Source organism: Astatotilapia calliptera, chromosome 2, assembly GCF_900246225.1.
Source record: "Astatotilapia calliptera chromosome 2, fAstCal1.2, whole genome shotgun sequence".
Taxonomy (NCBI): domain Eukaryota; kingdom Metazoa; phylum Chordata; class Actinopteri; order Cichliformes; family Cichlidae; genus Astatotilapia; species Astatotilapia calliptera.
In genome coordinates this window covers 38,019,441-38,033,036 of record NC_039303.1, presented here as the reverse complement: position 1 = coordinate 38,033,036, position 13,596 = coordinate 38,019,441, and positions in this window count along the sequence as shown.

Genomic DNA, 13,596 nt, shown 5'->3' with positions numbered 1-13,596 from the left:
AAATAACATAAGCAGTTATGGATATTATTAATTAAATAATATAAATATCACAGATGGGGCCAGTTCATCGTGTTATTCCCAGTGAGAAAAGTAATAAAGAACTTAACCTTGAGATGAGAGTATGTCATGGCTGCACTTACAGCCACACAGTGGCAACATAAACCATATTAGTGTAGAGGCTTTTACATAACATTGCATTTACATTTGTGTTTAAATATAGGAATTAATTTACAGGACAATGAAGTTTGGTTTAGAATTAATTCACATATCCACATAACACTGCGTGTGTTACTGCGTTACTAAAACCGTGATTTTTTTTTTGCGACAATGTCTCATGACATTGACGTAAGCGAGTGCGACGTTCATGACAACAGATCAACAATGGATAATAAGCTGAGTGCGGGAGAGAGTATGACTGTGCAGCGTTTAAAGCGTGGAAGTACTGACCTTATTTTAAGTTTGATTCCATAAAAAGTGACAAAAACATTAGTGTCCGTTGTGCGTGGGAAGAAAACTTCTTTTTACAGCGAAAAACCCCCCTAAACTTCCAAGCAAGCTCCAAGTGCGCTACCACGTAATGGGAAACTCACAGAGAAACTCGCGGATTCTTCAACTGACCGCTGCAACACACCTGCACCAGGGTAAACCTCCGCCTACCCTACTCCTGGTTTACAGGTGAAAATAGAGCAACAGGACCGCTAGTCTTTGATTTTATTTATTTTCTGCTGTGTTTCACTTGCATTTATTTGAAAGACTGAGTGTAAACACAAAAAAAATATTTTATTTTATGTGCTGGAATGTGCAGAAAATAGGTTTAAATGTTAAAGTAATTTCTTCAAGTCAGAGAATATTGCATATAATTTAATTTTTACTTGATGCATAAATTTAAAAGATTAAAAGTAATAAAACAAGTTTTATTGTTTCATTAGTTTTTTATTATTTTTTAAAAGGGACTTTTCCATTTGATTACATTTTGTATGATCGATTATGCAGAAAAAGTAAAATTGGGCTGAAAGATCTATCGCTTTATCACCTATTCAGGTTGTAAATCGTGTTTTTAAAAAGTAACTAAGTAACTAAGTAATTAATTACTTTTGAAAATAAGTAATCTGTAAATTAACGGTATTACTTTTTGGGGGAAGTAATCTGTAATTAGTTACTGATTACCTCCCTGAACCTGGTTTCTGCCTGTTAAAAGGGGATTCTTTCTTCCCACTGTTGCCAAAGTGCTTGCTGATTGGGGGTCATTTCATTGGTGGGGTTTACTCTGATCTCTCTGTATTATTGTTATCTTTACCTTTTAATACAATGCACCTTGAGGCAACTGTTGTTGTAGAAATAAAACTGAAATGAAATTAATTGAAACAAAAGTACACTGAGAAATTTTACAAGAAAAAAAAACATTAAGGCAGTTTTTTAAACAGAAATAGATTTTGGGAGTCCTATGATATAAAATAAATACAGTATCTAAAGTTGCTTCTATGAATAAATTTGCTCATAACCTGCCAGAAAAAAAAAGTACTTGCTTGTTTTGGATCTTGACTTTGTCTCTTTGTTGATGTTGCTGGCCTTTGCATTTTATTACTTTTAGAGTAACATTTTGTGTCGGTTTTTTAAACAGTGTATGAGGTATTTGTACATGGTATATGGAAGGCTGTTAAGATGTTTTTAGTATATTATATGTGTGTGTGTGTGTTTGTGTATGTTTATGTTTGACCACACACAGTGCTAATAAATTATTATTAGTAGTATTATTAGCATCATTGTTATAGATTATTAAAGATTGTTATTTACTTGCTCTAAATTGTAGAATATTTAGTTTATTTTGGGTTTGGTACATTTTTTAATGACTGTTATTTGTAATTTCATTTTCATTTTCTTTACACCACTAGAAGGAGATCCTTTCAGATTCAAATCACCATGGTTAACTGGAGTTTGTTGGATTTTCCTCTGTAATTGTAAAGCTTCTACTTTGGTAAATGTAGCACCACCACTGTTTGTGTGTCACCATTGTTTTTGGACTTCTGGAACTCATTGGCGCACGTGATTATGGTCACGTGATCCATGTCAACCCTTGACTGTCTAAAAAGTAACTCATTTTCAACTCATCAGACATGCACTGTCCAGACTTAATCCTTAATCTGAGAAACTGGGCCCTATTTCAGGAAGCCGGTTTAGAAAACTCAGAGTGAAAAACGATACTCAGGGTTGAGTAACCCCGAACTGTCCAACTCGGAATATTCGGTTTCAGAAAGGCTGATAACAAGTAGTTCAATCAACGCGGAGTTGCTTTAACCCCAAGTTAAGCGTGCGCACGAGGATACATAAAGCCCTGATTAGTGGACCAAAGATTAAGCGAGTCACCATGGAGACGGAGGGAAAGAAGGCGCGGTCAATGTATTTTACAGCGCTTGAGGCCGAAATTCTGATGGCAGCATATGCCGATAACATGCAAATCTTGCAGGAAAAAAGTAACACAGCCACAGCTGCGAAAGAAAGGGAGCATGCATGGCAAAACATAGCCGACAGAGTCAATGCGTGAGTGTTAATTTAAACATTGATCTAGGGATTTCCACCCATTTAACACGTTATTTATTATATTTCATTTTTTATTTTATACATTTTATTTTGTGATGTGATGTGAGCGCAGGTGCAACCCAACAGGCCCCAAACGTGCCTGGCAGCAAGTAAAAACGAAATATAAAAATATAGTCCAAACAGGTAAGGTGTATTATGAGCCATAGTGCTTGGTCTGTTTGTCCGATGTAAATCAATTGCAGTTAGAGGCTACATTAATTTTCTTTCTGTAAGCACTTATTGAAATCATCTGAGCACATTACAAGTACATATCTGCTTACTCTGTATGCTCAAATGTGACCTGTTATAGCCAACAGAAAAAAAGCGGAGGCCCGAAAAACAGGTGGGGGTCCTCCACCACCACCACTCACAGAGCCTGGCCACTTGGCTTCCACATTTGTGATAACGTTGGCAGCATCACATATGATCTTCACAGTGCAGAGAACAAAAATTAGCATCCATTACTATAATGAAATAATTTGTTAGTTTGACATGCTACAGGGAACTATGTACCTGCACATTAATGCTGTGGAAAGACTTCCTGTTCACATAGTCTCCTTCATTTACTGAAGGAGCAATGATTGGAATGTGAGTGCCATCTGTACAGCCAATCACGCCTGGGAACCCTGAAAATAAATGTACAATTTAAGTAGTAGTTCAAGTATCACCACATCATGAATTAAGTTTCGTTCATCCTGATACCTGCAATTTTGTGGCATCCCTCTTTGATAAATCTTGTGGGTCTATGACCGGGGAACACAAACGAGTACAGGAGACGTTTCAGTGCAACTGTAACATTCCTGACTGCCCGACAGACAGTAGCCTTGGAAACGTGCTCAGCGTCATCAATATTATACAGGAAGCTCCCGTTTGCAAAAAACCGAAGTGCAATACAAATAATATGTACAGAACTGAGAGGATGTCCGCGATGTGTCACATGCGTAATATATGGCCTGAGGATGTTATTCAAATAAATTATAGATTGTGCTGAGAAACGGTAACGTTCGCACAGAAAATCATCAGGAAATGATAAAATTTCCAAACGCGCTCTAATCACTCTCTCCCGGCGGAGAGCTCTGCGGAGAATTTGGGCTTCACGATCTACTGGCTCTTCAAGGAAGGGGCACGCCATGTCCGACACTTCCTACAGTCAGGTCAAGGGTTAGTTGAAGTAAACCTGCTAGGGGGCAGGTTAGCTTCACGGAGTGTGTCGTCATAGTAACTCACTCAGGATTAATCTAAACTCGCTTTGTGAAACCGAAAACCCAGAGTTTTCGTTAACTCAGGGTATACTTACTCAGTTTTTCCACTAAACCGGCTTCCTGAAACAGGGCCCAGGTCATAGATTTTGTTCCATCAAGTGTACACCCATAAGGAAGAGGATTTCATAGTTAAAATCTCATCATGCTTTAATATTTTCATAATGGTTTAACTATGTGTCAGTAAATATTATTATTAATAGAATTATTATTTTGCAGGTTCAACAAACTCACATAGCTTGATTCAATCTTTAATATGTACAGTTATTTCAACTGCTTCAGATATTATAAGTCCATTCAATGGGTGTCAGAAATCAGATTCTAAATTGACTGATAACATCCAAAGCCAGTGGTTATTTAGCAAATAACAGACTTTGATATAGTCCCTCAATACTATAACATTTGTGAATTAATGTGTCAGATGATTTGTAATACTAATGCTCTTACCATCAGAATTAAGAGATATCAAAAAATGTGTTGCCACCATGAAATTATACTAGTACTACTTGCTAGTCATGACATTTCATGATCTGATATACAAACCCAGCTTCCAAAAAGCGGGCATGCTCTAAAAAGTAATTAAAAATAAAATGCAATGATTTGCCAATTACAGAAAATCATTTTAATCATAATAGAACATAGAAAATATTGTAAACCTCAGACATTATGCTATTTGACGAAAAATATTAGTTCATTTTGAATTTGTTTGCCGCCACACGTTTTAAAAACATTGGACCAAGGAAACACAAGGCTGGAAATGTAAGTGATATTAAAAAGAAAGAACATCTGGAAGAACATTTTTCAAGTTATTAGATTAGTTGGCAAAAAGTCAGTAACATAACTGTGTATAAAAAGAGCATCGCAGTGTGGCAGAGTATCTCAAAAGTAAAGATGTGCAGTTCAACAATCTGTAAAAGGACTGTCTACAAATTGTGGAACAATTGTAGGATAATGTTTTACAACGTAAAATTGTGGAGACTTAGAATATCTTATCATGTACAGTACATGATATTTTAAAAAGATTCAGAGAATCTGGAGAAATTGCTGTCAATGTACATACACAGAAAAATTAAACAAAATAATTTCATCACAGTAGAAACCAGAAAAAATATATAAATGCTTTAGCTGTGTAAATATACCATTATAAGAAAAATATTAAGTATGTGATGACAGCAACACGTTTCAAACATGTTGGGATAGGGCCATGTTCACCACTGTGTAGCAGAGCTGTAAACATCTGGAATCTGAGGAGACCAGTTGCTGGACTTTTGGGTGAGAATGTTGTCTCATTCTTGACTGATAAAGGATTTTAGGTACTTAGCAGTCTTCTATCATCTTTGTTGGATTTTGCATTTTATAATGTGCAAAATGTTTTTTAACTGGTGAAAAGTCTGAACTGCAGGCAAGTCAGTTAAGAACTTATATTCTATTCTACTATGAAGCAGTGCTGTTGTAAAAGATGTGGTTTTCTATTATCTTGATAAAATATGTAAGGCCTTCCCTGAAAAACATGTCATCTAGATTGGAGCATAAGATCTGTATTTACCTTTAACCACTGATGATGCTTTTCCAAGATGTGCAAGATGCCAATTCTATAGGCACTAATGTAGCCCTGTACAATCAGAGATAACAAGATGGTCCAGAACACGGTGTCCATTTTTTCTTAAAATGACTTAGACCCAGTCATGTACTGTCCTGTTGCCAGTTAATGTAATTAAATGCAAAGTGTTCCTCCAGTTGTTTCTTTTTAGTAATACTTACTTTTCCAGGATTACCTTTCAAATTCAAAATAAATAATGTTTTTAGTAGTGGTTGTCTGTCTTTTTGTGTTAGCCCTTTGACAAACTGGCAACCTGTCCGGGGTGTACCCTGCCTCGAGCCCTGTGGTAGTTGGGACAGGCTCCAGCCACCCAGTGAGCATTAGTTACATACGCAGAGGATGGATGGAATCTTTCTTTTGTTCAATAATAAATAAAATATTTGTTTTATGTAATTTGCAAATCATTATCTATTGTATCAATATTACAAATGATTTAACACATTCACTCATGAAGCCAAGCAACTATATCAAAAGTTTAATACTGGCTAAACACCTGTATAAATATACTTAAGTCAAACAGTGTCAGTTTTTCCAGCCTGCAAACCTTTTTTTTCCCAGCATGTCATTATATGAGTTTTTGGAAGGTGTGTGCTATTGATATGTACAGTTAAACTATTATGAGATGGCCAGTGTCTGGCTGTGCAGTATGGTAGTCACTGATTATTTTTATACAGTGGACACTCGAGATGGTCCCTTAATCATACATAAATTTAAATATTCATTTCTGTATGTAAACATACGGTTGATTCTGTTTATCTGGACATTTAGGATTTTCTTACCTGGATGATTGAGCATGCATCAAAACATGAATCTACAATTTATCTTTTATTTATATAAATGAATGACTGGATAATTTACCTTGACACAAGGATATCAGACCAAGGACAATACAAGTGTACAAAACACTGAAGACATCAAAGCAAGGATTAAGCATCCTACAGGTCTGGGGAAAAAAAAGAATACAGACAGACACTTAATACTTATTATTTATTATAATTTTCTTCTATGCTATGGATAAACTACTTAAACTGTATTCCTGTTCCCACTAACTGTAATGATATCATAATCAGGTGACGTCACTGTTTTACATTAAGAAGTGAACAACATGGTCCGGTCCGAATAAAGACGTATAACAGGCTGGATCCATCAAATCTTTTAACCCAATTATGCAATAGTTCCGTTCATTTAATTCAGAATGTACTGCTCGAAAAAAGACCTGTTGCTTTCCATTGTGTACTCCGTCATCTTCGAAGCAGAACAGGCTTCATCTTAGTTTCACTTTCATTTGCAGTTACATTAAAACAGACTTCTATGGAAATGTGTTTTTACATAAATGTGTCTTATTTTAGATGTGCAGCATCTGGATTATTTAAAAAAAAAAGCGTAATTATTTAAAGCTTAATTCAGTATTTCGTGACGTCCAAATCAAAAGAGAAAGTCCAGCAGGAATTCGGTGACGAAATTAAATGTCCCTGAATTAACTTACAGGCTATGAAAACGAAATGGTCCGATTATATGATGCTAATGTATTTGTATTTATTTTTTACAACTTTCTATAATAAAAAAAAAGTGAACAAAAAAGTACAAGTGTGGTAACCTGCGCCACTCCCACAGGACAAAGGCAGCACTGTCCTTGTTTTAAATTAAATCAAAATAATCTTTTTTTCTCCTCGAAAGTCCGAGCAGAGCACATTATACACATGTATGGAATCATACCTGCAAACCCAGTATTTCGGAAAGCTCCCTGTCAGCGATCAATGACCAAAATCAAAGAAAGAGTAAAGAGTAAATACTCTTTCCGCTCACTTGCTGCAAAAGGTGAGCTTCCGCATATCTTTGGCGGCTGGACCGGTTAGATTTGTTTACATAATCCACTCTCCGTGTTCCAAATGTTGAATCCGCAGATTCATCATTTTCACTTCAGGGAAAAAAAGGTCTCCAGCTCGTGCAAATGCATACGCGTATCAACATTATATTATCTTCAGACAAGGAAATTATCCTAATTTATTTATTTATTTTTACAAAGTATTCCGCCTGGTAACCCTCTCTTACAGATAACGAGCCGACGTCTTCCTCAAGGCACCACCGATCAGCTCGACTGACGCTGAAGTTACAGCCTGTTCACCTGATAGGGAACAGCTGAAGGGGAACCAAGTTACCTGGCGACGGTCGCGGTTTAATGTGGACTACGGTGGCTGGGAAGTGCAAAGCGCAACAAATAAAAAAAATTAAAAAAAACAGCAACAAATTAAAAATCTGCATCAAATTAAAAATCTATGCTGACTTAACAAAGCTTCAAACCTGCTTTTCAGATGGTCTAATATTTAAAATAAACAGGTTTCAGTAGAGATCTGTTCTCCACTGTATCACTCTTTTATTTTACACACAACAGTGAAACTACACTCAGCGGAGACTGCAGCAGAGAGGTCACATACATCTCACAGGAAAGAAAAGTGTTGTTTTTCCAGGATTTATTGTTTACGAAGTTTACCTTTGACGTCATGTCCGGCTGTGGGGGCGCCAGATTACAAAACAGAGACTTGCATTGTATCAAATTTAAAATATTTCATTGAATGAGCCTATCTTCTTCCAAACATTAAACACATTTTATCTTGTTCACACAGTTTTGACATCATGTTGTGGAGCCACTTTTCAGTAAAACTCTAAACAGTCACTGAAACCCATTTTTCACAGTGATTTACTGATGACACGGGATCGAAGCAAATACAACACTAGTTAAACACAACAACTCAGGATTGTTCACACCTGCTGCTGATTGCCGATGTCATTTACATGCATTGAGCCAGAGCCAGGAGGCCTGAGCCAACAATGCATGGACAAAAAGAGGCAGGGGAGGTCAGGAGAGTAAATATAATTTCAGCAATTCGGAAACCACAGAATGATAATGATAATAATTACGTGGAAAAAGTTTAACATACAGGGAGTGCAGAATTATTAGGCAAGTTGTATTTTTGAGGAATAATTTTATTATTGAACAACAATCATGTTCTCAATGAACCCAAAAAAACCCATTAATATCAAAGCTGAATGTTTTTGGAAGTAGTTTTTAGTTTGTTTTTAGTTTTAGCTATTTTAGGGGGATATCTGTGTGTGCAGGTGACTATTACTGTGCATAATTATTAGGCAACTTAACAAAAAACAAATATATACCCATTTCAATTATTTATTTTTACCAGTGAAACCAATATAACATCTCCACATTCACAAATATACATTTCTGACATTCAAAAACAAATCAGCGACCAATATAGCCACCTTTCTTTGCAAGGACACTCAAAAGCCTGCCATCCATGGATTCTGTCAGTGTTTTGATCTGTTCACCATCAACATTGCGTGCAGCAGCAACCACAGCCTCCCAGACACTGTTCAGAGAGGTGTACTGTTTTCCCTCCTTGTAAATCTCACATTTGATGATGGACCACAGGTTCTCAATGGGGTTCAGATCAGGTGAACAAGGAGGCCATGTCATTAGTTTTTCTTCTTTTATACCCTTTCTTGCCAGCCACGCTGTGGAGTACTTGGACGCGTGTGATGGAGCATTGTCCTGCATGAAAATCATGTTTTTCTTGAAGGATGCAGACTTCTTCCTGTACCACTGCTTGAAGAAGGTGTCTTCCAGAAACTGGCAGTAGGACTGGGAGTTGAGCTTGACTCCATCCTCAACCCGAAAAGGCCCCACAAGCTCATCTTTGATGATACCAGCCCAAACCAGTACTCCACCTCCACCTTGCTGGCGTCTGAGTCGGACTGGAGCTCTCTGCCCTTTACCAATCCAGCCACGGGCCCATCCATCTGGCCCATCAAGACTCACTCTCATTTCATCAGTCCATAAAACCTTAGAAAAACCAGTCTTGAGATATTTCTTGGCCCAGTCTTGACGTTTCAGCTTGTGTGTCTTGTTCAGTGGTGGTCGTCTTTCAGCCTTTCTTACCTTGGCCATGTCTCTGAGTATTGCACACCTTGTGCTTTTGGGCACTCCAGTGATGTTGCAGCTCTGAAATATGGCCAAACTGGTGGCAAGTGGCATCTTGGCAGCTGCACGCTTGACTTTTCTCAGTTCATGGGCAGTTATTTTGCGCCTTGGTTTTTCCACACGCTTCTTGCGACCCTGTTGACTATTTTGAATGAAACGCTTGATTGTTCGATGATCACGCTTCAGAAGCTTTGCAATTTTGAGACTGCTGCATCCCTCTGCAAGATATCTCACTATTTTTGACTTTTCTGAGCCTGTCAAGTCCTTCTTTTGACCCATTTTGCCAAAGGAAAGGACGTTGCCTAATAATTATGCACACCTGATATAGGGTGTTGATGTCATTAGACCACACCCCTTCTCATTACAGAGTTGCACATCACCTAATATGCTTAATTGGTAGTAGGCTTTCGAGCCTATACAGCTTGGAGTAAGACAACATGCATGAAGAGGATGATGTGGACAAAATACTCATTTGCCTAATAATTCTGCACTCCCTGTATGATATTAACATATGCCACACGGAGATCATATTATCTATTAACATGTTTGGCACATTTTTTGAAATGTTTACTTGGTAAAATTAGAAAATTAACTTATACTCTCAAAACATCAAATTCTTCTAGAAAAAAAAAAGCACACAACAATGTGCTTAACAGTTGTTAAAACCTGTTCGTCATTCAAATAAAATGTGTTATGCTCGTCAACACAGACCTGGAAATAAATTCTGAATATTTAATCTTCAAAAATGCATTTCTTTGTGCTGTCATTGTTGTTTTTAAAACAACACAGCAAGCAGTCTCATATAGGCTCATGTTATTTCTGCTGTACTTTAAAACTGGTGGTCCTAATATCCCAAAAGCATTGCACATGTGTTTTTTTGTCACGGTTCTGAGTCAGTGTTGACCCAGCATTTTGAGTTTCTTATGTTTGCTCAGTGTTGCGTCATACTCTTACATTATCTGTGTGTTCCGTCCGTCTGCCTGCCCAGTTTATTTTTGTATTCTCAGTTTAGTTTAGTTTCTGTTCCGTTGCTCCAGCAATAAAGCTGTGTGTTTTGAGTTCACGTCTGCCTCAGAGTGCTGCATTTTCGGTCCTATCTCCCTGTCTGCCCGCACACAGCGATGACATTTTTGGGTGTAAAAGAAAATGATGTTATGTCTTTTTGGTTAATAATTCATTTTGATGATTAAACCTTCCTTGTTTAAACATGTACCATGGTGTGTTCTCATTTTGCTTGCGACTTCTTGATGCTTTTTTATTAATAAAATAATATATATAATAATGTACAAAAAAAAACTTATGATAGGTAGTGCTTATGGTTTGAAGTACTCCCCTCCATCTGATTATGTAATTAACCATTGAAGTGGTACATTTATATATAATATACTACAAGTTATATATTATAACTATATGTATTGTCTGTTTTTTATGTAAATTTCTGACCTGCGAACAGAATTGCTGATGAACTGGTTTTTACTTAGGAACAAGCAGAGCACCTCTTCCTGGCACCATGTCTCTAATGATTAACCACAATGGTTCACTATTTCTCACAAAAATCACCAAAACGCGCATGAATCCCACTAATGATTCAATTCCTTATGGACTATAGATATGGGGTATAAGAAAACATGTGTGGATGACAACTGTAAAGTAATAAAGTGCTGGTTTGCTCTTCCACGAAGTTCTTGTGACATTTTGTACATGGTGTCAGAAGTAGTTGACGGTCATGTCTCAAAGCTGTAGTTGTAGCAGTGATGATGGCAACGTTTAATACATCTGATTTATTGGACTTCACTCAACCAGTGGAAGCAGTGTTTTAATCGCTTCTGAGTTTCTACTAAACTCAACCAAGAGGATTGTGATGTGCAAGTAAATACATGGTTATTGCAATGATGAAATAGGCAGAACCTATATTCAGTGCTTTCACAATTAGAAGTTGAAATGAAGATGAAGATGAAAATGATCATTACTATAAGGTGGGGGTGAAGAAGTTTGATGAACACAAAAAGCTTCATAAGCGTGTGAATTTCCATCACCATTCCCAATGTCACAGTGAGAGCGTCGACGCCTTTGTTAGAAATCTCTGTCAGTCAGCAGAACATTGGGACTTTGGTGCCAAGAAAGATGAACAAATACAGGGTTGCATAGTCATCGGTATAGCAGACAATGAAGTGCGGCTGTAGATGGATTAGATGGAGTCTGACTTAACCCAAGTATAATTCCCTCGAAGCACAGGCAGACACAGTGGTTTTCTATCACTGGCTTATTTGAAGACTTCTCTCCAAAGTCACCATGAAAACTATACAGCATTAACAAAATAAAACTCAACGTAAAAAAAATAACACTGTACAACAAAACACGATAAATCAATAATTATCTCGTTGGCTGCATGCTGCAAAAAGGGAATTAGCCACCGCTCTTCTGAGGTTTCCTTTAACCGTGTGTAGTTAAAGCCCATTAAACACGACCTTCAATAAAGACCTTTCTTGCTGCACGCTTACATGTGTTTTTTCCTCCTTTCTCCCCCAAAAAGGAAAGTAGTGCAACTTTTACGCTAGCTTGACTTTCAAAATAAAAGCACCAAAACTTTGACTACATAAAATAACAAAACATAAAGTCATGTACAGCTTAAACAATTTATAATGATGACATGGCCCTTGACAAGATAAAGAAATAATCCAAATAATATACAATATCATCATGCCAACAGCTACACCTGGAGAGTGTATGTATATTGTGCAGGTTCTAGCTTACAATATAAAGCGTCGGGAGGACGAGAAGGACTGAAGACCACGAAGAGAACAATCTGAAATAATCAAACACGTGGAGTTAATATAGACTTTATAGCTAAGTGCAGTCGCAATGAATTTAGATTTATCTGGAGTGTGTTTGTGTTTCTCTGCTCTTACTGATGTTTGTTTTGTTGGACTCTACAGGTGAAACTTTTGATGTGTCTCTGGTCCGCAGTCACTCCTGTGATGTTTGTTCATCTTGAGTGAGACAAATCCCACTCCATCATTAAGATCTAATATTAGCATAGAAATGGAGTCCACCTATTTCTTTTTTTTTCAATCTGTAGATTGTGTATGAAAACTTTAGTGTATTGCATTTGAGAAAACAATGAACTGCTGGAGAAAAAAAAGAAATGTATTTTAACTCTGAAAAAGACACCTGTGGGTAGAACTAAAACGTTCTGTATCTGTTTGATTCCTCTTTGTATTTATGAAATAAAAAGCCAGGCTTAAATCATTCAACTGCAGCAAACCAAAAAGGTTGTATGCTTCTGTGTGCTGTCATCATTTCATCACATGTGCTGGGGCGTGCAGTCAGCTGTATACCTCAATTAACCCTTTCACGCATAGTGAGTGGACAGCTATTCAAATGCTGTTTTCTTGTATTTGTGTGAGTGTTGATGGTATAATTGCACATAAACCACTACATTGGACACTGATGTGTCGCTCCATACCCTGCCACCCACTGGTCAGCATGGTGTCCATCTAAGTTGACATGCAAAAAACTCTTTGAAAAATACATGTTTAAAAAACAATTTCTAAAAACTTTTTTTCATGCCTAAAGATGAATAAAAATACTTAAGAAAAAAATCCTGATTGAGGTTGTCATAATTCGTGTATAAAAGGGTTAAAAAAATCAAATATTTCACTGAATAATCTAAAATATATATTCACAGAATATTAGTTATTTAGAATATTTATTTTACCTGGTTAAAGTGATGTTTGCTCCTAAATCTCAGGACACAGCGTTTGCACATTAGGACCGTAAGACATCACCTTCATCTTTATTGTGTTCAATCTGGAAATGCCCAGCAACATCTGGCTTTTCATTGTTTCTCACCACACATGAAGCATACTGCTAAAGCAGTTTCAGTGAAGGCAAATGACTCTGTCCACATAGCATCAAACCTTCTGTTTTCTTCACTTTTACTTTCTTGAATTTATCCATGGGTGACCTACCAGGGGTCGAAAAGCTCATGCCCGCAAGTTGTCACACATTGGAGGTTATGAATCTTCAAATTTAGAATTACATTTTAAAAACTAATGAACTACGATAAAAAAAAGTATTTTAATTAAGTACTATTATTTATTTTCCAAAGTCACAGGGAGCTGCAGCAGAAGGATGAAAGAGCCACATGCATCTCTGGAGCAGTG